Source organism: Oryctolagus cuniculus, chromosome 10 (assembly GCF_051225735.1).
Source record: "Oryctolagus cuniculus isolate XC-2025 breed Fujian yellow rabbit chromosome 10, ASM5122573v1, whole genome shotgun sequence".
NCBI lineage: Eukaryota > Metazoa > Chordata > Mammalia > Lagomorpha > Leporidae > Oryctolagus > Oryctolagus cuniculus.
In genome coordinates, this window is record NC_142876.1 from 109176796 (window position 1) to 109202273 (window position 25478).

A 25478-nucleotide genomic window follows, 5' to 3' on the forward strand; every position below is an offset into this window, starting at 1 on the left:
ACATTAGAGAAATTCTGCAAGACATTGGCATAAGCAAAGACTGCTTAGATAAGATCTCAGAGGCACAAGCAATAAAAGTGAAAATAGACAAATTAGGCTACATCAATGCAGCTCAATTCACAATAGCTAAGACATGGAATCAACCTAAATGTCCTCAGTGGAAGACAGGATAAAAAAAATTATGAGATATGTACTCTGTGGAATACTACACAATGGTAAAAAAAAAAATGAAATCCAGTCATTTGCAACAAAATGGATGAATCTGGAAAACATCATACTTAGTGAAGCCAGTCCCAAAGGGACAAATACCATATGTTCTCCCTGATCTATGATAACTAATAGAGCACCTAAAAGGAAGCCTGTAGAAGTGAAATTGACACTTTGAGAAGGAATGACTTGAACAGCCCTGTCTTAACCATTGAGGAGCTATTTTGTTTTTCTTAATGGAGAATGGGACTGGGAATGAGAGAGGGAGGAGGAGGTGGGGGTGGGGGTGGAAGGGCAGGTATGGTGGGAAGAATCACTATATTCCTAAAGTTGTGTTTATGAAATTTGTACTCATTAAATAAAAGTTTTCTTTAAAAAAATAGGTATTGACTTATTTATTTTCCTATTTAAAATGTACTATTCCACCTATTTATAAAGTGATAATGATAATAATAAAAGAATATCTCTTATAAAAAGATTACATCAAGCAAAGAAACTTCTACACTATAAAGGAAACTCTCAAAAAAGTAAAGAGGCAACTGACAGAATGGGAGAAAATATTTTTAAGCAATACATCCGATAAAGGATTAATATCCTGGATGCATAAAGATCTCAAGAATCTCAACAAGAAGAAACAAATAATCCAGTTTAGAAATGGGTTAAGCAGGCTGGCGCCATGGCACAGTAGGTTAATCCTCCACCTGTGGCGCCCGCATCCCATATGGGCACTCGTTCTAGTACCGGTTGCTCCTCTTCCAGTCCAGCTCTCTGCTGTGGCCTGGGAAAGCAGTAAAAGATGGCCCAAGTGCTTGGGCCCCTGCACCCGCATGGGAGACCAGGAAGAAGCACCTGGATCCTGGCTGCAGCTCCAGCCATTGTGGCCATTTGGGGAGTAAACCAACAGAGGGAAGACCTTTCTCTCTGTCTGTCTCTCTCACTGTCTGTAACTCTACCTGTCAAATAAATAAATTTAAAAAAAGAAATGGGTAAAGGATATAAACAGACATTTTCAGAGAATGAAATACAAATGGCCAACAGACGCATGAAAAAGTGCTCAAGATCACAAGCCATCAAGGAAATGCAAATAAAAACCACCATGAAGTTTCATCTCGTCCCAGGTAGAATGGCCATCATCCAAAAATCAAAAAATAATAAATGCTAATGAGGATGTAGGGAAAAAGGTACCCCAATCTGCTGTAAGTGGGAAACTAGTTCAACTATTATGAAAGACAGCATGGAGATTCCTCAGAAATCTCAAAATCAATGTACCATACATATGACCCAGCCATCTCACTCATGGGAATTTACCAAAAGGAAATGAAATCAGCATATGAAAGAGTTATTTGCACCCTCATGTTTATAGCAGCTCAATTCACAATAGCATAGATATAGATCAACCCAGATGTCCATCAGCTGATGACTAGATAAAGAAATTGTGGTTTATATACACAATGGAATACTACTCAGCCATAAAAAGGAATAAAACCCCACCTTTTTAACAAAATGAATGTAACTGGAGACTATTATGCTTAAATAAGTCAGTAACAAAAAAGACAAATACCATGTTTTCTCTAATAATTTTGTGGTAGTTACTACAAAATATATAAAAAATAAGGAGACTGACATCTTATGATTTGATTATTGTTTATAGACCTTGTCTATATTCCTGTGAAACAATGGTCCTTCTAGTTTTTACTTGTTGAATTTTATGGTTAGTGGTGAATTAAGCCTGCGATAATAAAGTAAATTGAAAGTACATTATCACAAAAAAATAAAGTAAAAAAAGAAGGAACAAGGGAGAATGAAGGAAGGAGTGTAGGAAGAAAACATGGTTATCTTCTTAGAATTGTGTCTATCAAATACATGAAGTGCGTTCCCTTTATATTAATAGTTTCAAGGTTAAAATACAAGCTTCACAAACTTACTTGATAATGAGACCTTGTATCTATACTCTAAGTGTCCCCAAGTCTTCCAGCCACAGATTTTCAGGGTAAGAGTTAGGGCATACTACTATGCCAGATTCTTCCCTTCATCACCCTGTTGGCTGTCCTGCTATATAACAGGTCTGTGCCACATCAGTGAAGATTCTGAAATGGTGGAGGGGAATGAGTCAGAGGGAGGAAGCTCACCTACTTTCAGCCCCTTCTGCTTCATTTTCCAGAACGCCAGCACCAACCTATTGAGTGTGGCAAACTCTCAGAGTTAGCTGGGGAAAATCAAGCATGCTTAGAAGCAGGGCAGGTAACAGGAAATACCAAAAGTACACTGTTTGACATTTTTCTACTTCTTCCCACTCTCATCATCACCACCACCATGGACAGCCACCTGGGAGGTGTCTTTTTCCCTTGGGTACCACACACCAGCCTCCTTCTAGCTAAGGTTTTCTCTATCATCTCAGCACTTTTTCTTGTTCCCAGAACACCCCAAGCCTGCTCCCTCTTTATAAGTCAGAGCGCAATTCCTACATTTCTAACACTTTATTTTCCAAGAAGTTAATTTTCCTTCTGTTGTAATTAACAAAGAAGTTTGGGATGGGTGTTTGGATCAGCTGTTAGTTTGCCACTTGGGATACCTGCATCCCACATAGAAGTGCCTGGTTCAAGTTTTCAGAGGCCATTGGAGGATGAACCAACGGCAAAAAGGAAGACCTTTCTCTCTGACTCTCTCTCTCACTGTCCACTCTGCCTGTCAAAAAAAGAAAAAAGAAAAAAAAGAAAGCAAATGTGTGCCTTCCATGTTGCAGATGTTTGGTGAACATCTGTGCATTCTTCATGAAAGTCCATTAAAATCCACAACCTCCTTGTGAACTTATATGGCAATGACTCCTCTGTTCAATTCCTGAATTGAGGTGTAAAGCTTTAAAATGTGGTCTTTTCTGTTTTTCAAAAGTTAATGATAGAGCCCTAAATTTGTATTACCTATAGTAATTTAGCTGGGTATGTTCAAGGAATTATATCTGAAACTCCAGTACTCATACTAGTCACTTAAGGATCTTGCTGAAATGGAAATTCTGATTTAACAGGCACAGGTAGACATGCTGCAATAGACCTGCAAATTACGGATTTGGGTCCCTGTTGGTGTCTCCTGGCCACAGAGTTCCGGGCTTGCCCAAACTCTGGATCCCTTACATGTTTTCAGTCAGAGTGGGTCCAGATGTGAGAGTGAGGAATGGCAATGGAAAGTTTGGGAGACAGAGGTAGAGAATGAGGAGGCAGGGTGGTGTGGAAAGAGAACCAACCAGTCTGGTGTCAGATAGGTATGGGTTGAAGCCTAGTCCTGTCACTTGCTAGATGTATGACCTAACTTCTTTCAGATTCAGTTTCTTCAACTCTACAATGGGTATGCAAATGAATCCCTACCTCACATTATTGTTGTAGAACTTCAATAAGACCACATTCCCATAATTATTCCACTATGTTCCCTAGAGTTTCAATATCACAAGAATATCCTCAGAATTCCAAAGGTGGAGCTAAATGTTTTTGTTGTCATTCCTGTAGTCTTACTATTCCCCTCTGGTCACACTCAATCCATACAGAATTCATCTCAAATGGGCACCCAAAGCCCCCATTTCCTTCTTCTTTTATTACCCAAATGTTCCCTCCACAGAGACTAAGTTCCATCACAGTCCCTTGGTGAGGCTGATAAAACGTAATCCAAACTTCTCCTGGGAGTGAGAGAGTAGAGATTCTATGAGATAAATAGAAACACTCCCTTAATAAGACTTACTGCCTCTCCTAGAAAAAATTCACTATAGAAGTTCCCCATAGGGCTGAGAATGGGGAACAAAGGCAAGGTGAACCGCTCTCCTCCTAGAAATGTAATGGCACTGCCCATGGGAAGTCCCAGTAAACCACGGCCCCTTACATTTGTCCTCTCCCTTTCAGCTGTGGGACTGAGGGAGGAGGGGCAAAGCTCTTCTCCAGTTCCAAGTTTCCCTCAGCACCTGCCTGCATATCCTCTTCTTAACATCTTTTTGTGTGTCAAGACTTTGTTCAATTGAAGTCAAGTCAGCAAAAGGAGCTCAAACCTTTATTTTCCAGTAAACTATCTTCAGTTGCCATCTCTTACATTCTTTAGCAAGAACTACCAGAGTGCAGAGTCAGCATAACACGGTCCATTCCCAGTGATCTGTGACCAGACTGGCCACTTTGCAGAGCCTTCCTGATGATCCCAGTATTTCCTCTTTTCCACTTATCTAGCAGGTTCTAGGACTGTGTAGGAGCAGGAAGAGCTCTTACACCAGAGAGCAGGGACTTGCTGAGACCATGCAAAGTAGACTCTGAATAAACTACAAGGAGACTAGAAGTGAATGTTAATATCTGATTTACACCCCTGCCCCTCACCTTAACATGATGTGTTTTCAGGATAATCACCCAGAAGCCAAACTACAAAACTGCTTTAATTAAAAAAAAAAAAAAAAAACAAGTTCAATGTTACGTATAGAACTGTTTTGCCGAAGCTAAAACATAGATGTTGGCTTAATAATAGAAAGATATACAAGCTAGGTTTTTGCTTGGCTGTGTTGTATACTCCTTGATAGCCTATTTTATTTTTATTTTTGAGCATGCTGAGCCATTGGCATTTTCTCATTTAACAATGATTCATTATTATCATGAACCAATCAACAGAGTTGTTTGGTCCAAGATAATGAGGATGTATTGAGGTCTTCACAGCCAATGCTTCTAAACTCTTAGGAGTTGGAGGTTCTGCACTAATCTTTTCCTTTCCATGAGGATATTTCTGCCTGCTGTGATCCAGGTCTTTTGATTTATCTTGTCTACTATCTAAGTGAGGACTCAATTCTCCTACCTACCTCTTTCCTCTTTCCCAACCATGCAAAACTCCTCACTGCATGTGGTATATTTAGATCCCCCCATTGTCACCCCATTCTTATTTGTATGGACATATTAGTTATGCATTGTTGTTCTGTTTTCAGCTCATTAGCCCAAGAAATCAAAGTGGCAGTTACATTCCTCTTCTGCATTAATTTTCATTATGTCAAATCAGAATCCCAGTTTGCAAAGTGACTTATGACTCTAAAGCCTTATTCCAAGACAGTGCGTTCACTTGAATATTATTCCTGTAGAAGAGAAAATTTTGTCTTTACAACACGAGTACCACAGTAATTACAAGTCAATTGTCATTTTGACAGCACCAACTAATGTCGGCCAGGAAGCCTCAGCGATGCATTAAAAGTTCAGTGCTGTCACTTCAAGACAGGGATCACTGGGTACCAACATAATTGCCAGTACAAATGCCAACACAGCCCTGAGACGTCATGGCAGAAGTTGAGTTTGAGTCTATCATCCACACGATTGAGAATACAGTTAAAATAGTCCTTTCAAGAGCATCACCTCCCGAGAATGTAAGAATCCTAAGAATCGTTCTTGAGAACTTAAATCTTAAAGAGGATTGTCTCTTGGAAACTGACATTTAAAAAAATGAAATCCTCTTAGGAGTCTGCAGCCCCTAGGAAACATCCACAGACTCCCATGTGATGGGCACGAACCTCTGTCACCTTCATGGTACAGGGCAGCCGTGGGCTAGAGGAGAAAGGAAGCAACAGAATCAAGGGTACACAGCTATTTTGTGCAATGGCTTAAATGTCAACCCAGTGCCTTTCCCACTGTCTGCCCAGCTTTGTCTCTCTATCAGTTGGCTCTTGTAGTCCATAAAGTAACTTTGGGCTCAGTTCAGATTACAAATTATGTTGTGAAAGGATATTTAGGGGTCTTTATGTTTTTAAAAATATTTTTTCTGTGGCTCTATGAAACCTTGGACTTGGAGTTCCAAGTTAACATCTAAACAGAGTATAAGTGTATTCTTCAGCTGCAACCAGAGCTCCCTCTAATGGCTACTTCTTTCAGACAGCAATTTCTTTGGGAAATGAATTATCTTGTTTATCTGAAACTGAGAAAAGCTATTTTTAAGTCATCATCATTGTTCATGAGTCAATATTTGTCTTTGCGACTAAACCATCTGTGTCCCACGCAGGCTATAGCCGCTAGAAAACCTTTATTTCCACTTCTGAAGAATCACATCAACGTGAGTGAAAACAGAACTTTCTTGATGCAATGCTCAATTTATTTGTTGACTTGACGGGGTCACGGTGTTCTCAGACATTTAGTTCATTGTTGTTTTGGATGTTTCTGTGTGGTCATTCCGGATGAGATCGACTGAGCAAAGCAGGTTGCCCTCCCTAAGGTGAGTGGACCTCATCTAGAAGCTGAAAGTTTGAATAGAACAAAAAGGCTGAGGATCTTAAAAACAAGAGGAAACTCCACCCCCACCCCCACCCCCCGCCACCTGCCTGTCTTGAGCTGCGACATTTGCTACCTTTGGACTTTTTTTAATTTAATTAATTTATTTATTTGAAAGTCAGAGTTACACAGAAAGAGAGGAGAGGCAGAGAGAGAGAGAGAGAGAGAGGTTTTCCATCCAATGGTTCACTCCCCAGTTGGCCGCTATAACCGGAGCTGGGACGATCCAAAGCCAGGAGCCAGGAGCTTCTTTCTGGTCTCCCATGTGGGTGTAGGGGCCCAAGAACTTGGGCCATCTTCTACTGCTTTCCCAGGCCATAGCAGAGAGCTGGATCAGAAAAGGAGCAGCCAGGTCTTGAACCGGCGCCCATATGGGATGCCAGTGCTCCAGGCCAGGGTGTTAACGCTCTGCACCACAGCACCAGCCCCTGGACTTGAATGGAAACATCACCTCCTTAGGGATCTCAAACCTACCAGCTCTCAGATTGGAAGGGACACCATCAGTTTTCCTGGTTCTCAGTCCTTCTGTTTAGGATGGGAACCACACCATGGCTCTCCTGGTCTCCATCTTGTGGATTGCAGATTGTCAGCCTTTTCAATGTTCATTATGATGTGAGTGTATGCCTCTCAATAAATCTCTTCACACACACACACAGAGAAGGAGAGAGAGAGAGAGAGAGAGAGAGAGAGATTGATTGATTGATTCACACACATCTCATTGCTTCTATTTCCACACTCTGGGGAATCCTGACTCATACATTTGATTTCAAGAAGCTTAAAAATAAACATGAAAATTAAAAATATACTTAGAACCTGCTGTTATTCAATAATAGGGAGCTCTCCGCACAACCTTACTCTGCCTATTTATAATGTATGCTGTCAGTAATTAATTGCCAAGTCATCTGACAGTAAAGAACACAAGAAGTCTGAGATGTGATCACTGGCTGCTTAAACACCATATAAAATCTCATAAAATATTAAAATGTATTCAAATATCAACTCTACTCCCATCGCATTTCCCATTTCCCATTTCCTGTCACATTTGATTAGATCCCCACACAATTCAGAAAGACAGAGCAAATATACCCAGTGCAAAATGCAGATTCATAACCTGGCTCCCAAACAGAAACTGGTTCCTATATTGTGCCTTTTCCATCACAACCACAATTTACTCTGAGTAACTCTCTGCCATAATCCATCAAGGTGGTGTCTAGGTATTTCTCTAATTGCATGGCCTATAGATGGTTTTCAATTCAAAAGGTGCTACTCAATGACTATCATCTGCTGGATTTTATTCAACAGACAAAAGTAGTACATAGGTAATTTCAGTCTTAAAGGTAGAATATCTGTTAAGAAAAAATGACTCAGGGCTGGCACTATGGCATAGTGGGTAAAGCTGCCACCTACAGTGCCAGCATCCCATATGGGTGCCGGTTTGAGTCTCAGCTGCTCCACTTCCAATCTGGCTCTCTGCTATGGCCTGGGAAAGCAGTGGAGGATGGCTCAAGTACTTGGGTCACTGCACCGGTGTGGGAGACCTGGAGGAAGCTCCTGGTTCCTGGCTTCAGATCGGCACAGCTCCAGCTGTTGCAGCCATTTGGGGAGTGAACCAGGAGATGGGGGACCTCTCTCTCTCTTTCTCTCTTTCTTTCTCTCTCTCTCTCTGCCTCTCCTTCTCTCTGTGTCTAACTCTGCCTTTCAAATGAATGAATAAATCTTTTTTAAAAAATGACTCTCATCATCAAATGGACATGAACTAACCCCACCACTCACAAATAGGCAATTTGGAATGCAACAGTCTGGGTGAAACAGCTGAGTTATATCTCCCCAAATAAAATGAAACTTCCTAGAGTCAAGGGGCAGATCTCAGGCATCTCTGTTCCTCAAAGTCCTTCCACAGAGCAGGTGCTTTGTAAATATTATCATAAACAAATGAATGCATAAGTAGTAATTAGTATTACCTGATTATTATTTGTTGTGCACCTACTAGATGTCAACACCTGTCCAAAGCACTTTATTTTCATTACTTCTAACCCTTTAAACCATCCTAAAGATGCTATTTTTCATTACACAGATGAGAAAACAGTCCCAGAGAAGCTATATGCTCAACATCTCACAACTGAAAGCGGTAGTGCTGAGATCAACCACCCAACTGTTTGGTTCTAAAGCCAGATAGTCTTTGCGCTGCCTGAGGAATTGGCCCCCGCTGATGAGAAACGGCATAAAGTCCGCATCCCACAGGCAGTGGTTTGGTAGCATCGTGTTGGCATGTAATCTGCAGAAATGGTCAAGCAAGCTCTGGGGCAGAGACTAGAGTTGGCTATTAGGTTTCAGTACCCTGGATAGCTACTCCTCTGGCTGGTGTTGGAAATTAAATATTCTCTTTGGGGGCCTGTGCTGTGGCTCACTTGGTTAATCCTCCACTTGCAGTGCCCGCATCCCATATGGTCACTGGGTTCTAGTCCCAGTTGGTTCTCTTCCAGTCCAGCTCTCTGCTGTGGCCCGGGAGGGCAGTGGAGGATGGCCCAAGTGCTTGGGCCCTGCACCCGCATGGGAGACCAGGAAGAGGTACCTGGCTCCTGGCTTTGGATCGGCACAGCACTGGCCGTGGCGGCCATTAGGGGAGTGAACCAATGGAAGGAAGACCTTTCTCTCTGACTCTCTCTCACTAACTATAACTCTGTCACATAAATAAAAGAAAAAAATCCTCTCTTTGGTGTAGAAACATCACATGTTCCAAAACCAGACGCAGGATAGAGTCTATTCCTCTCCCTAACTGCTTGTCCCTGCCTGGCCTGCCTTGTCTGAATGCTCCTGATGATGATGGCTATGACTTTGGGTAGTTGTTCTCAAAACTCTTATAAGACATTCAGCTTCTGTGATTTTTTACAACTGCAGAAAATAAATCACTGAAAATTATTCACTGAAAATAAATCTAGCTGTACTTAGGGATTCTTACAAACATCCTCACTGTTCCTCTCCTAAAAGATCTTTTTATTTCTAAGATTTCCCTCCCAAATCATATTTATCTACAAAGATTATAGTCATAAGCAAAGGTCAATACATTCACATTATCTTCAAAATCACATCAATATCTTGAGGAAAAAATTAGCTGAAAAATGACCTGTACTTCCTGGAGAAGAGAATGTACAAGATGGCTTTACAGGATTATCTTAGACACTAAAAGAAAGTGTTTAACACATATAAAAAGTTGGCCATTAAGCAAATAGTTATCACTATTATTTTTTAAACAATATTTTCTATCTTTCATAGTCAACTCTTTTTTTTTTTTTTTTGACAGGCAGAGTGGATAGTGAGAGAGAGAGAGAGAAAGGCCTTCCTTTGCCGTTGGTTCACCCTCCAGTGGCCACCACGGCCGGCGTGCTGCGGCCGGCGCACCGCGCTGATCCGATAGCAGGAGCCAGGTGCTTCTCCTGGTCTCCCATGGGGTGCAGGGCCCAAGCACTTGGGCCATCCTCCACTGCACTCCCTGGCCACAGCAGAGAGCTGGCCTGGAAGAGGGGCAACCGGGACAGAATCTGGCGCCCCGACTGGCACTAGAACCCGGTGTGCCAGCACTGCAAGGCGGAGGATTAGCCTACATAGTCAACTCTTATAAAATGAGTAAAGTGAGACAACATACCCCACCACATGATCCATTGGGTGTTAAGAGGTGTTATTTGTAAAAAGCCTTCTATCAAATTTCTTTGGGAAATATTGTAGAAACCTGTTTGTTTAAAAAGGTAAAAAGGACTAGAACTGTGACACAGCAGGTTAAGTTGCTGCTTGTGACACCAGCATCCATATTAGATTGTCCGTTCAAGTCATGGCTGCTCCACTTCTGATCCAGCTCCCTGCTAATGTACCTGGAAAAGCAGCAGAAGATGCCCCAAGTACTTGGGCCCCTGCCACCCACATGGGAGGCCTGCATGGAGTTCCACACTCCTGGCTCAGCCCAGTCTATCACTGGTCATCTGGGCAGCAAACCAGCAGATAGAAGATTTTCTCTTTCTCTCTCTCTCTCTCTCTCTCTCTCTCCTTCCCTTTCAAATAATATAATTTTTTTAAAGATTTATTTATTTATTTGAAAGTCAGAGTTACACAGAGAGAGAGAAGGAGAGGCAGAGAGAGAGGTCCTCCATCCACTTGCTCACTCTCCAATCTGCTGCAATGGCCGGAGCTGTGCTGATCCGAAGCCAGGAGTCAGGAGCTTCTTCCAGATCTCCTACGTGGGGGCAGGGGCCCAAGGACTTGGGCCATCTTCTACTGCTTTCCCAGGCCATAGCAAAGAGCAGGGTCGGAAGTGGAGCAGCTGGGTCTTGAACTGGCATCCATATGGGATGCCGGCACTGCAGGTGGCAGCCCCACCCACTATAACACAACACCGGCCCCTCAAGTAAGATAAATCTTTAAAAATCAAAGTAGAACCCTTAAAGTTTCTAACATGCTAATATGTACTGATACTGTTCATAAATGGAGTATGGCACTTTCTTTTGCCCAACACTGTCCAATCACATAATAAATTTGTTTATAATTGAGTGGATGGATGACTACAACTCATAAAATACTGCAGGATATGTGTTTTAGGTTCCACTATTTTGAATGAATTCCTTTCTCAGTTTACTGGTTTTCTATTGCTGCTCTAGTAAAGCACTGGAACAAACTTGATAAATACTGCTGGCTGAACACATTCTCTTCATAATCCAGCAAGCTGCCAAGTCGCAATGAATCCCAGTTGGCAAGTGCAATGTGATTAAACTTGGTATTTTTTCTTCAATTTGATAATAGCTTGCAATATGTTTCTGACCTGGGGTCCAGTCATTATATAAGTACTGAGGAATATCACATTCAGCCTTCAACTTACGGTCTCCTTCACAACGTTAGTTTTAATTTTTCAAATGTTTATTTAAGTAATTTTCACATTGAAAGAAATTTGGTAAATACAGAAAAGAAAAAAACACCGATTATTCAACTACTCTGATGTCGTCATTGTTGGAGTTTTGGTGACTTCTTTCTCTGTGAATAAGAAGTGTGTATGTGTGTGTGTGTGTGAGTGAGAGAGAGAGAGACAGACAGACAGACAGACAGACATAGGGAGAGAGATTTTGTATTCTATTTTTCATTTAACAATGTATTTTGTGTTCTACTGTGAATAATTTTACAATATTCCACAATACAACAGTGCGTTTATCATTTTTATTCAGGTAATTCTTTTTTAACTTTTACTTAGTAAATATAAATTTTCAAAGTACAGTTTATGGATTACAATGGCTTTTCCCCCCCATAACTTCCCTCAACCCGCAACCCTCCCCTCTCCCGCTCCCTCTCCCATTCCATTCACATCAAGATTCATTTTCAATTATCTTTATATACAGAAGATCAATTCAGTATATATTAAGTAAAGATTTCATCAGTTTGCACCCACACAGAACATAAAGTGTAAAATACTGTTTCAGTACTAGTTATAGCATTACTTCACATTGGACAACACATTAAGGACAGATCCCACATGAGGAGTAAGTACACAGTGACTCCTGTTGTTGACTTAACAATTTGACACTCTTGTTTATGGTGTCAGTAACCACCCTAGGCTCTTGTCATGAGTTGCCAAAGCTATGGAAGCCTTTTGAGTTCACCGACTTCAATCTTATTTAGGCAAGGTCATAGTCAAAGTGGAAGTTCTCTCCTCCCTTCAGAGAAAAGTACCTCCTTCTTTGATGGCCCATTCTTTCCACTGGGATGGGATCTCACTCGCAGAGATCTTTCATTTAGGGCTTTTTTGCCTTTTTTTTTTTTTTTCTTTTTTGCCAGAGTGTCTTGGCTTTCCATGCCTGAAATACTCTCATGGGCTTTTCAGCTGGATCTGAATGCCTTAAGGGCTGACTCTGTTTATTCAGGTAATTCTAATTTTTCATTTTGTACATGAAGTTTTTCTTTTAGAAGAAACTTTAAGAATAATCATAGTCTTGATTTCCAAGAAGCAAAACGAGTAGGCCAGGGACAAGACTTTTTAGAGTGATAGTCATTTTTAAATATGGGTAAAGTGATCCCTAAAACTTATTAGTAACCTGTCATTATGCCCCACAGATCTGTGCACTAGTTGGTCAGCTACTCATTGAATCATTCAAGTGATCCAAGTCACCATAATTAATCTTGTACGCTTCTCTCAATAAAAACCAATGAATTTATGCATTTATAAAAAATGTATAAATACACAATAAACTTACATATAGTACATTTACATGAACAATTAATACTCATATATCAACATTTTAAATTATGAAATTAATAGATAAGAGCATGTAATTTCATAATTGTAAGAGAATATAAATCACATTAAATTACCACAAAGTATCATTTAGAAATAAAATCCATGGAAGAATTAATTTTCTCAACATGTCCATACTCCCCAAAGCAATTTACAGGTTCAATGCAATTCTCATCAAATTCAAGGGACATTCTTCAGAGAACTGTGAAAATAATCCTAAAAGTAATATGAAAACACAAAGGGCCCTGAATAGCCTAAAAAATCCTAAATATTAAAAACAAATCAAGAGGCCTCACAATACCAGATTTTAAGGCCTACAACACAGCTACTATAATTCAAACAGCATGGCACTGTCATAAAAATAGACATGTAGACAAATGGAACAGAGTACAAACACAAGAAATAAATCAACACATCTACGACAACTTATCTTTGACAAATATGTTAAAAACATCCCCTGGAGAAAACACAGTCTCTTCAACATAATGGTGTTGAGAAAATTGGATTTCCACATACAGAAATTTGAAATAAGACCCTACCTTACGCCCTATACAAAAATCAACTCAAAATCAATCAACGATGTAAACGTAAAACCAGAAACTATCCAACCACTAGAGGAAAACACATGAGAAACGCTGTAACATATTGAGCTAGGCAAAGAAATTTTGGGTAAGATCTCAAAAGCATGGGCAATAAAAGCAAAAATAGGCAAATGTGATTACACCAAGCTAAGAAGCTTCTGTAGAACAAAGGAAAAAATTAACAAGGTGGAGAGACAACTGAGAGAATGGGAGAAAATATTTGTAAACTATGCATCAAATAAAGGACTAATATACAGAATATATAACAAGCTAAACTCAACAGCAACAAACAAGCAATCCAGTTTAGAATTGACAAAGGATACGAATAGACATCTTTCAAAGGAAGAAATAGAAATGTCCAACAACCACATGAAAAAATGCTCAGAATCACTAGCCATCAGCAAAATGCAAATAGAAACCACAATATTTTATTTTTGGAGGTTTATTTGTTTATTTCAAAGACGGAGATACAGAAAAAAAGGGAGAGACAGAGAGACAGAGATCTTTCATCTCCTGGCTCACTCCCCAAATGGCCACAATGGCCAGCGCTGGACCAGACCAAAGCCAGGTGCCTGGGACTCCCCTGTGCTGCTTTCCCAGGCACATTAGCAGGGAGTTCGACAATCCTGGTTCAGCCAGGACTTTAACCAGCACCTGTATGAGATGCAGGCATTGCAGGTGATGGTTTAACCCGCAGCACCGCAATGCCAGCCCCAAAAACCACATATTCTTAGAATTGTATCTATGAACTACATTGAATCTGTTCTCTTTGTATTAATATTACATTAAATATTGATATTACATTGAAGTATTGGAGAAAAAACACCACAATGAGGTATTATCTCGCTCCAGTTAGAATGGATGTTATACAAAAATTTTAAAAAATATAACAAACACTGGCAAGGTTGTAGAGAAAAGAGTTCCCTAATTAGCACAACCATTATGAAAAACAGTATGCAGATTCATCAGAAAGCTAAAAATGAATCCCATCTACCCCACTTCCTAAGTGAAATCAGCATATAAAAGAGATACCCTCACTCCCATATTTACAGCAGGTGCATTTACAGTAGTAAGGATATGGAAGCAACCCAGATACCCATCAACTAATGACTAGATAAAGATGATATGGCAAACATACATGATGTAATATTACTCAACCATTAAAATGAATGAAATCCTGATACTTGCAACAGATTTGAGAGAACTGGAGATCACTATGTGAAGTAAAATAAGTCAGACCCAGAAACACAAATATTATGTATTTTCTCTGATTTATGAAATTAATAGAGTAAGTGTAAAAATTAAACAGATGTCATAGTGTTTGGTGCAGAGCTATAAATACTACTTCACTGGTTAATACCATGTACAAGCCAATATACGCTTCTTTACCCACTTTATGATCAATGGCATGAATGCCACACTTTGTGATAATAATTTCCCTGCTTTCAAGGAAAACTAGTATACATGTATGTAATATCCACATGTGAAGTCAATGCAGAAAAGGTTAAAAATTGTTAGATCTTAAAATTTAGAAAGTAGAAAAAAATGTTAGACGACATGAAATCCATTAAACTGATTATTTATTAATGTGAGCCAGCCTGTTATTAAATATCATTAAATAAAAAGGAATAACTCAAGTCCTTGGACTGGTACCTGATTGACTCACCAGGACATGAGAGCTCTTCTCTGCTTTATTATTAATTCATAGACTGTGTCTTGTTTTATTGATTCAAATATCAAAAGTAGAAAAATACATATATGCAACAAAATCTCTCTCCCAACTTTATTTTCCAATGCTACCTAGCTCCTTCCAGTGTTGCTGACTCCTCTAGACAGGACTCTAAAATATTTCCATTTCACCCAGATTTTAAAGATTTTCCCCGGAGTTGAGGAACATAATGTGTCGCTCCCCCTCTTCGTGGAGGAACGACACAGGACCCTGCACTGTTCTTTTGTCTGCTCGGCCCTCCCCGGGTCTGCTGCTGGTTCTTCCCGGGTTGGCTACCGTCCCTTCCACCTCCGTGGAAGGGCGGTTCCCCCTGCCACTTTCCCCACTTCCGCAGGGGAGTGGCACACCATCGGCCGGCTCTCTCGGGGGCTGCACAGGTGTTCCTTCAGATAGATGTTCCTTGGTGCATGTTGTCTCTCTCCTCCTTTATAGTCCTCCTCTGCCAATCCCAACTCTGCTACCCACACACTGAGTACGCTGCTCTCCTCCAATCAGAGTCAGCTCCTGCTGCTTATTGGTTGAACTGGAGGCAGCTGTGTAGAAGCTGTTTTCTCCTCTCCCAGCGCCATATTGTGGGAGAGCAGATGCATAGAATAAGTCTTAATTCCAGTAACTTAGTCTAGTCCGAGTTGCTCCCAGTTGCTCCCCACAATAATGCTATGATCATTTTTGTCATTATTTCCTCCATAATCTTCTTTTTTTCTTCATCATACCAGTTGGCAGTTTTCTTTTACATATGTTCTTATAAAAAAAGAGAGAGAGAGAAAGAGGGAGGAGAGAGGGAGGCAGGAAGGGAGGGCGACACTAGGCCAGGTGCTGGCTGAGTCCTAACCGCTAACCCACTTTCTGACCAGTGCTTTGGAGGCTGAGACGGGGATCTTCACTAAGGAAACCAGCACATGCTCCCGACACACAGCTGTGCCACCTTGTTCCTTCCTCAACAGGACAGCACGATCCTTTGGGAGACAGAAGCCAGGAGCTGGACTGGCAACCAATCAATAGCTTTCAGATTTATTAGATTTTCTCTTTTCTAGTGAATTTCTTCCTTTATATTCACTATTCCATTCCTGTGGGTTCCTTTGGATTATTTTGCTACTTTTTTTTTTAACAGTCTGAGTTACTTTCGCTTTTTACTTTTTAGTTGCATAAGCACTTAAGGCTATACCTTTCATCTCTGAACAGCTCTAGCCCTATCCCTTCTGACTTCAGTGTTCTCTTTTTCTCTGTTTCGCCAAATGTTGTAATTGTGTTTTGTATGTCCTTTTTAGCCAAAAACAAATTTCTTAAGAGAGATATAATGGCGGTGGTGGTGGTATTTTCTAGGTGGTATTATCTAGCTTCTGGCTTTTATTGTTGCTATTCATCTCATTTATTTCCTGCTTTGCATTATGGACTTCATTAAGATTTTATCTAGGGGGCTAATAGAAGGTCACTTTTCTTGATTTCCCCTTCCTTGTTTGCCTGTATCTTTAGGAATAATAGGTTCATATGTGTCAATTATTCCTGTCTTACTCCTTGTGTTATTAGGACCTCTGTATCCATGTTGCCTTTTTGCCTACTTTGTTCCATGATGGTCCGAGAAAAGTAAATTGAAACAACTTCCTACTATAGTTTCTTTTTTATTTCTTTATTTCCTTCCATATCCTATAATTTCTGTTAAATAAATTTTGACATTGTGTTGTTCTGCGAATACACGTTCACCACTTTTGTGGCAGTTGCACACGGACATAAAGAGCATCCACTTTATTTCATACTTTCTGGCATTGCCTGCTACCCTGATGTTAACACAGTGGCCTTCCCTGCCTTTTATCACAAAGGGCACATTTTTCAAATGTGCTTTTGCCCCTCCTCTTACTCTCAGCCTTCCTCGCTCACTCTGTGCTACACAGGTCTCATGCTGTTTGCTTTGTCACCTAATCTGAAAATCTTTGTTTCAGTGGGTTAATTGAGCTGGTTTATACTTAGTAATGTAATACAATTGGCTTGTTTCCTGTCACTGTTGCTAAGCATATACGTTCTCCACTTTTTTTAAGCTCTGCAGTTGGTCATTCTGTTGCCTCTCTGTGTATATTCCTTCTTCAAAAGTTTGTGGGGAAGGGTGGGGTGTTAGCAGCTCTGTAACTTGTATCCTTGCAGACACCCAAGGCGGTTCTGACCCTCGTCAGGACTCTTATCCATATTGGCTGCTGAAATTTGCTAACCAGAAGACAAATGAGCTTCAAAGAGGGTGTTGCATGGTTCCTGTATACTGAGTTATTGCTCTTTATTTTCTTCTGCTTTTTTTGACAGGCAGAGTTAGTGAGAGAGAGAGATAGAGAGAAAGGTCTTCCTTCTGTTGGTTCACCCCCCAAATGGCCGCTCTCCCATTGGGTCTTTGCATTTGTACTTGGTAAGCTTCCTTCTCACTATTTCTTTCTTTCTTTGACAGGCAGAGTGGACAGTGAGAGAGAGAGACAGAGAGAAAGGTCTTCCTTTACCGTTGGTTCACCCTCCAATGGCCTGCTGCGGCTGGCATGCCACAGCCGGCGCACCGCACCAATCTGAAGCCGAGAGCCAGGTGCTTCTCCTGTTCTCCCATGCAGGTGCAGGGCCCAAGGACTTGGGCCATCCTCCACTGCACTCCCGGGCCACAGCAGAGAGCTGGACTGGAAGAGGGGCGACCGGGACAGAATCCGGCGCCCCAACCAGGACTAGAACCCGGGGTGCCAGCGCCACAGGCAGAGGATTAGCCTATTGAGCTACGGCGCCAGCCCTCACTATTTCTTAAGAACAGAACTAATCTATTTCTTAAGAACTTTTTATTTTTCAACCCATGACAAAAAATTAGTTTAAATATTCATCTATTGCCTTGCAAGTTTTTCTGACATGTTTTATTTCATAATTTTGGCTGAATTTCAAAATTATATTCTCCCACTGATGCCAGATGGGCTACTTTTCATTTCTCTCACATTGATTTAGTTGGATTTTCCTGTCTGTTTGCAGAGAATGACTACTTTTTATTGATTTGGGCTTTATGGGGAGATATATTCTGATATTTACTGCTGCTTGCTATTCACTGTGTGTTGTCATTGCCGTCCCTTTCCCACCTCCACACTGTTTTCCCAGACCCTTCAAGTGCCAGATATGCACAAGAGAGGGCTGTTATCACTCAGACCACATCTTTAGCTACACAAAGTTCATCTCTGAGATCCACCGCCATGGGGACACCTTTCTACTCACTTCCCACAAGCAGCTTCTGAGTTTAATTGTCTATGTTTTGAAACCTGGATGTTATCTCTGATTTTCTAAAATGATGTTTAGCATGTTTTCCTCTTGTGTATTGCTTTCTTATGACACACAGGAGGAGAAAGAGAAGATGATCGACACACAAACACGTCCCTATTGGAACGGCAGGTGCATTTCTCTCCCGGAAGCCCTTGAGTGGAAACCTAATTATGTGGCTTACATAAAAGAGTTGGATTTATCTTTAGGAAAGAAGCAAAAATAATACACACCTATCCGGCTTCCCATTCTCCTTCCCTAGCACATGAACAGACATCGTTCTGAATATAAAGCAGGACTTGCTCTTTACTCCACCATCCCAGCTCCCCTGGACCTCACTTTTTTTCATTCATGTATCTTGGAGATTATTCAGTAACAGCAAAGTCTTCATTTGCTTTTCAAACATTATGTATGATTTCATTACATGAATTTCTATACAGTAATTTGACAAGTTTCATTATCAAAATTCCAGTCAAGAAATCTTTATTCACCTCTGACAGTGGAGTGGCATACATCGATTAGTGATGAATAACATTAAAAGGTTAAAAGAAGAACGTCAGGTTGCCCTTATTCCAATCACGGGAATATCTGGACAGGAAGTAAATCCAAGGTACAATTTAAGACCTGCAAGAATATTGAAGAATGCTACTCAAGTGTGGCTCTTTCCTTAAAACTAAAACAACCTAATGTCTTCCCACTTTCTCTTCCATCCATGTATGGAAAAGAAGAATCATTTTACACACTGCAACTGGCTATTACCATCTTTGCATTATTACCCATTTACTCTATTCCTTTCCTATCATCTTCTATTTAAGAATAAGCATGCTCAACGAGGTATAAAAATATAAATACATAAAAGCTGAGTCCAGGAAAACACAGAAGAAACTGAACAAGACATATAAATGCGAGTGCAGAGTGGTGTCAGTAGTATGTCGTTCTCCAAATCAATGTTCCTCCTTCTTGTGCACACACCTAGGTTTTCTTTCTTGCACCCCTTTTGAATTTCAGCTAACAGGACGTGAACAGAAATAAGCTGTGCTACTTCTGGCTGTTTTAAAAACACCCTTCCTTGTGCCTTCTTCCCTACTCTTCCTCTTTTTACTTGCCTGAGGACATGGCAATGGTCACATCACAAGCTCTAAGGATGATGAGGCCCTCCTCCTGTGTGGGGGAGAGGTGCTCCGCAAACCTGCACAGCTGCCCAGGACAGTCACCCAATTCCAGGCACAAACTGTGATTGTCTGAACCATTAATCAAATTTCGATATTTTTGTTACTTCAGTCTAGCATAACCTACATAAAATACATGATTGACAAAAAGCATGATAAACCATATTAGTCTGCTTTTCATTACTGTAATGAAATACCTGAGGTAACTAAAAGAAAAGGCTTTAGCACACAATTTTGAAGGTTCACAGTACAAGATCAAGTGGGCCTCATCAGTTCAGCCTCTGGTGATGACATTATTACTGGCAGAGTCCCAAAGTGACACAGAGGATCACATGGCAAAAGGCAGTGTGCATGTCCGGCTGTGCCTATGTGATCTCTTATAAAGCCACCAGGTTTCAATCATGGCTCCACCCTAATGACCCAATCCCACCCAATTTTCCAAAGGCCCCATTTCTAAACACCATAACTGGATTTAGTTTCTACCCTCCTGTACTATTAACATAAGACTTCATGAGTTTGGGAGCTGGGGCATAAATCATTTAAACCATTACACCCACATCTTACATTTAGGTGTATAAGGTCTTTTAAGAAGTTAAAAAAATAGTCTAGACAAGCTTTTTATCTAGAAAATAGCGATTCAAGGTATGCCTACCTCTAGGAATGAGTTAATCCTGACCTTCAACGTTGGAGTAGGTTCTATTTTAACAAGCTGTCAGCTCACTTTCCAAAGGGTTAAACTCAGAACACTTGGGCAGTGTTTCCAGTGGGCCTCTGGAAACTCCTGGGACATAAGTGTCCAGTTGAAGGACATCATCCATTCAAAAAACACAGGTTTGTTGCTGGAAATTGAGGAACCCATGCTGCCTGTGCATCACTGAGTTGAAACCAAGAATACCTATGGTCAGTGTCAGGAGCCAGGCAAGTTGGCAAGACCGAGAACTGAGAAGACAGCAGGTCAGCATGGAGTCAAGAAGGCCAGTGATTCAGCCTGCTGAATGCTAATCCCCGCCCCACTCACACAAAGTACGGAGTCTCGGGCCACGTGTCAATGTCTCATTGCTGATTTATTTGTTCTTCTGCAACAACACAATACCGTTGTATATCTCAACATTTTAATGATTGAAATTATAAAGGCTGAGTTCAGTGTCTGGCACACTGTAAGCCCTCAATAAAAGGTGTCCACTTTGTAGCAAGATGAATGAGAAGAGATAAACCTAGGGTTAATCAGGGCCTAGCACAAACCAGGAGCCTGGTCAGAGAAGATTGAGAACCAGATCTTTGCTCAATACAGAGATGATTCCCATCTGAACCTGCAGCCTATGGCCTTTGGCCTTGTCCAAACTGCATTTGAAGTGTCTGTGTAGAAGTATTGCGCTATGGTACTTTCCCTGCAACTCCCTTTAACTCCCCACCAATGGCCACCACTGGCCATTCACTGTGTAGGAACATCCTGGCCATTTACATGGGAGAGTGGGCAGCAACAGCAGGAATCATCCACCCCTGAGGAAAGGCACCCCCAAGGCCTGACAGTTCTGCAGAGGGACCCCAGACATTCTCTATTCATTGGGTTCTAAGAGGAAATCAAGCCAAGCAGTAGAACTCAAATGGGTGTCAGAATGGCAGGTCCTCTGTCAGCTGAATGACTACGGACAGTCTCTAAAATTTTTTTTCAACTGAAAGATACTATCTTAAAAAGCTACATTATTATAAAATAACATCTCATGTTAGAGAATATTTAATAGGGAAAGCAATGCAGATCTTAAGCCCATGTCAATGGAAGGGGGTAAAGAGCATTTGTACGAGCTGGGCTGACAGATGAATGGCTAGACTGCGTCTATTCTGAAAACCACTCTTGGAAGCATCATTCACTACGGTCCAGCAATGGGCAATGTCCAGCGTGTGTAGGTCTGCAGCTGTAAAACATCTTTAATAGCCTGGGAAGAGATCTACGTCCCATCTGGACGGGCCACCCTCAGAGCCATCACGTTCTAAAGGCTGAGCGCTCGTCTCCTGCTTCCCCTGCATCATCCCCCTGTTCCAAGAGATGCTGCTCTCAGCTAAACCGGGGACACCTCAGTCCCCTCTGCTCCAGAGGCCTCCGTCCTAAATCACCACGGCCCTGGGCTACAGCTCCTGGTTCACAGACTGAACCTGGACAGCTCTGCTTTCATCCTGTCTGGTAAAGGGCTTGCAGTAGTCCTACGCTGGGTTGGATCCTTTTCTGGAACTTCTCTACAGGCTAAATTCTTAGGTGCAATGAGTATCTATCCCAGACTGTGCAGAGAAACCCTGAATTCCAAAGAAGTGACCTATCTCCTGCTTTGCCCCCACCAGCCTCCCTCTCTTCATCCATGCTGAATCTTTTGGAGACCCCGCTCTGCCCAACCATACACAGTGTCACCTCAGCTAGGAATTTCTGGTCCGTGAGAAGAAGGAGGACCAGGTAGATGGGTCTCTGTGTCATTTGTACGTGGAAAAATTAATTCACAGATATTAATTCACATTTTCAGCTGAAAAAATTAATTTGCAGATATTCAACTCCATCAGTATCAGACTCCCTTCCCTCTTTGGCTCTTCCCTGGACGTTTGCAACAGCCTCCTGTGTGTCTTTCCTGATATTTCCTCCCCACCCAAATCTGCTCTCGGAGCCTCCGGAAGGCTGTCACCAATTACACTGCCCTCAGTGACACAAAGTGTCCCCAACACTGCATTGCAAAGTTCGCTTCCAGCATGGCTTCTCAGAGACTCAGGGGAAGACACTGACCCTCTTTGGGACTCATTTTCTTCACCTGTGAAATTAGATACATTGGGGGCTGGTGCTGTGCCATAGCAGGAAAAAGCTGCCACCCGTAGTACTGGCATCCCATATGGATGCCGCCTTGAGTCCTGGCTGCTCCATTTCTGATCCAGCTCTCTGCTATGGCCGGGAAAGCAGTAGAAGATGGCCCAAGTGTTTGGGCCCCGCACCCACGTGGGAGAGCCGGAAGAAGCTCCTGGCTTCAGATCAGCACAGCTCTGGCCATTGCGGCCAACTGGGGAGTGAACCAGCAGATAGAAGACCTCTCTCTCTCTCTGCCTCTCCTTCTCTCTCCAACTCTTTCAAATAAATCTTAAAAAAAAGAAGAAGAAGAAATTAGGTATCTCGGACTGCACTCTAATGTCTATATTCAGTCTACAGTCTACAGGTCTATGATTCCGAGGAGATTTTACTTTTTTTTTTTTTTTTTTTGGACAGGCAGAGTTAGACAGTGAGAAAGAGAGACAGAAAGGTCTTCCTTTGTCCATTTGTTCAACCCCCAAGTGGCCACTGTGGCCGGCGCGCTGCACCAATCCGAAGCCAGGAGCCAGTTGCTTCCTCCTGGTCTCCCATGCAGGTGCAGGGCCCAAGCACTTGGGCCATCCTCCACTGCACTCCCTGGCCACAGCAGAGAGCTGGCCTGGAAGAGGGGCAACCAGGACAGAATCCGCCGCCCCGACCGGGACTAGAACCCGGTGTGCCGGCTCCACAAGGCGGAGGACTAGCCTAGTAAGCCGCAGCGCCGGCCATCCTTTGCAGTCTTACACTCAGCTGATGCCTGTGCACGGGGACATTTCTAACTCCAGAATTCCACATGCTCTTATGAGAAACTCTGGGATACCTTCTGTATGAAAAAACTAAGGCTAGTGAATAATTCGGGCAAAAACACTTCTCAGTATGTAAGTAAATAGAGATAAATTAACTACACGCTGAAAAAAAAATGCTAACTATGAGGTGCTTGTGTCTTGAGATGGAGGCGCTTAGGTCTGAGAATTTAGTGAGAGTAGCAAAACCTCTAGCAGATGACCCAGATTCTCAGGACCAAGAAGCCGCCACTGCCTTGGACCAAAAGAAAAAGAGTAGTTAGACTACACACAGTTCATAGAGCGAAGGCAAGAGCCAGGAAGAATAGGATAGTGTCAAAAGTTACAAAATAAAATCCATTAAGTCTGAGTAAGGATGCAAACCAAGGGAGTTTGAAAAGTATGTGGAATATCATTTTGACTTGTTGGTGACTATAGAAATTATATTCACATGGCTTCAAACCCCAATCTGTGATGGCAAGAATTTGAACTCCTCAAAATACCCTTAAGATTTCTCTAGGTGTTCACAATGGGGTGGACAAACTAACATTATCCAAGAATTGCCATTAGAGTTGGCTTTTCCTTCTCTCAAGGCAGCATTCACCATCTTCAGAGACAAGAAGTCTCACCAACACACTATTTCCCTTGCTTACCAAAGATCTACAAATAGAGCTTTCTGGATATCATTACATATGTTTAGGCAAGGTTTTCTTTCTTTTTTATTATTTAAGAGACATAGACAGAGGAACTCCTATGCACAGGTTCACGCCCCCCAATGCCCACACTGGCTCTGATTGGGCTAGGGACACAGTCAGAAGCTAAGAAGACAATCACAGTATCCCATGTGGGTGGCAGGGACCCAAGGCCATCAACGTTATCCTTCTGTGTCAACATCAGCAGGAAGCTGGAATGTGGAGTCAGAGCTGAGACTGGAACCCACAGACTCTGATATGGGACGTGGGTATCTTAGCCAGCCTCCGAACCATGAGGCCAAATGCCCATCCAGAGGCAATAAGGGTTCAGTAATGCTCAGAGCAGGTTCTCCCAAATGTTTGGATTTTAAAGAGCCAGTAAAGGAGAGATGCTCCTATGTTGACAGCTTCTCATTTCCTCCTCTCTCCAGGGATCTCATCTTTCCTTCATAGGTGCTGAGAACAAATTTGCTCAGAGCAGTGAGCTGCCTTCATCACCACAAACCCATTTCAAACTCTTAAGCCTCCACCAAGTGAGTTTTCACAGTGACACTCATAGGAGAGAAGTGGAGCAGACTAAGCAGGCACATCTGCCTGTCCTGTTTGACACTGACCAAACACCCACTCAGGAACTACATATTTAGAAAAAGGAACTTCAAAAAGTTTGTGGAAATCCAATTAACAGGCAAATTTATTTTGGTGCAAAAAAAATTTAAATCCATGCATACAAAGGGGTCTTCAAAAAGTTCAAGGATGGAGTAGGGATGTAGCCTAGTAGTTAAGATCCTGTTATCTCACATCAGAACACACGGGTTTGAGTCCCGGCTCTGTTCCCAGTTCCAGCTTCCTGCTAATGCAGACTCTAGGAGTCAGCAGTGATGGCTCAAGTGGTTGGGTTCTGCCATTCACGGGAGACATCTGTATTGAATTCCAGGCTCCCCTAACTCCGCCTGGCCCAGCTCCAGCTGCTGTGGGCTTTTGGAAAGTAAATGAACATATGGAAGTGAGCTCTCTCTCCCTGCCCCCCTAAATTAAACATTTTTAAAGGTCATGGAAAATGTGTGCTATGAAAAAAATGATGCATGGATTTGAAATGTTTGCCAATAAACTTGACTTTTAATTCCACTTTCCACAAACTTTCTGACATCCCCTTATAGAGCACCAAACCCCTCTTTATTCTCCCTTAACCTCACTTTGTTCCCACCCAGTACACGCCATCCACGGGGTGGACCCACGGTGCTGGTCTCTGCTTGCGCAAATCAGGTCGCCACTGCCCCCTTATTCGGGGAAAACGGCTTCATCCCTAGTTGTACATGTTTGGTGTATGTGATGTTTTATTGCTGGTCAACCATTTGTGAGTTGTTTTTTTCTTCTTTTTCCAATTTTGGGTAAACCACAGTTTGTGTCTAAGATATGGATTTTGCCAAGAACAGTTATTACTATAGACACCCGTTGGTAGAAAGCTGCCAGCTGTTTCTCGTGTAGTTAGACATCAGATGTCAACTGGTGTTCTACTGAACTGTTTTCACACTTGATCTTTGTACTTTTTGAGGTTTTGGTGCAAGCACACTTTGCCCCCAGATCTTTATGGTCAGACTTTTCCTTCATCATTTTACTTCCCATTTCTTCACTTATTTTATACTCTTCCTTGATTTTAAAATCTCCTGAAGAGCAGATGTGTAAGTAAAATGTACATTTTATGACACATTTT

General features: G+C 41.8%; 2 protein-coding genes across 4 annotated transcripts in view; both read right to left on the bottom strand.

Annotated features, from left to right (window-relative positions):
• The window catches only part of MYRIP (myosin VIIA and Rab interacting protein), a 557931-nt gene that overhangs the window by 521625 nt on the left and 10828 nt on the right, over positions 1-25478 (bottom strand). The window lies entirely within an intron of this gene.
• Positions 14096-25478, bottom strand: part of MOBP (myelin associated oligodendrocyte basic protein) — a 64704-nt gene continuing 53321 nt past the window's right edge. The window contains exon 8 of one of the 2 annotated variants that reach the window (XR_016214958.1): positions 14096-18930. The gene's annotated coding sequence lies outside the window, so the exon portion shown is untranslated. Of the gene's footprint in view, positions 24224-25478 lie in introns of both variants that reach the window. The other variant, XR_016214957.1, reaches the window with a different exon arrangement.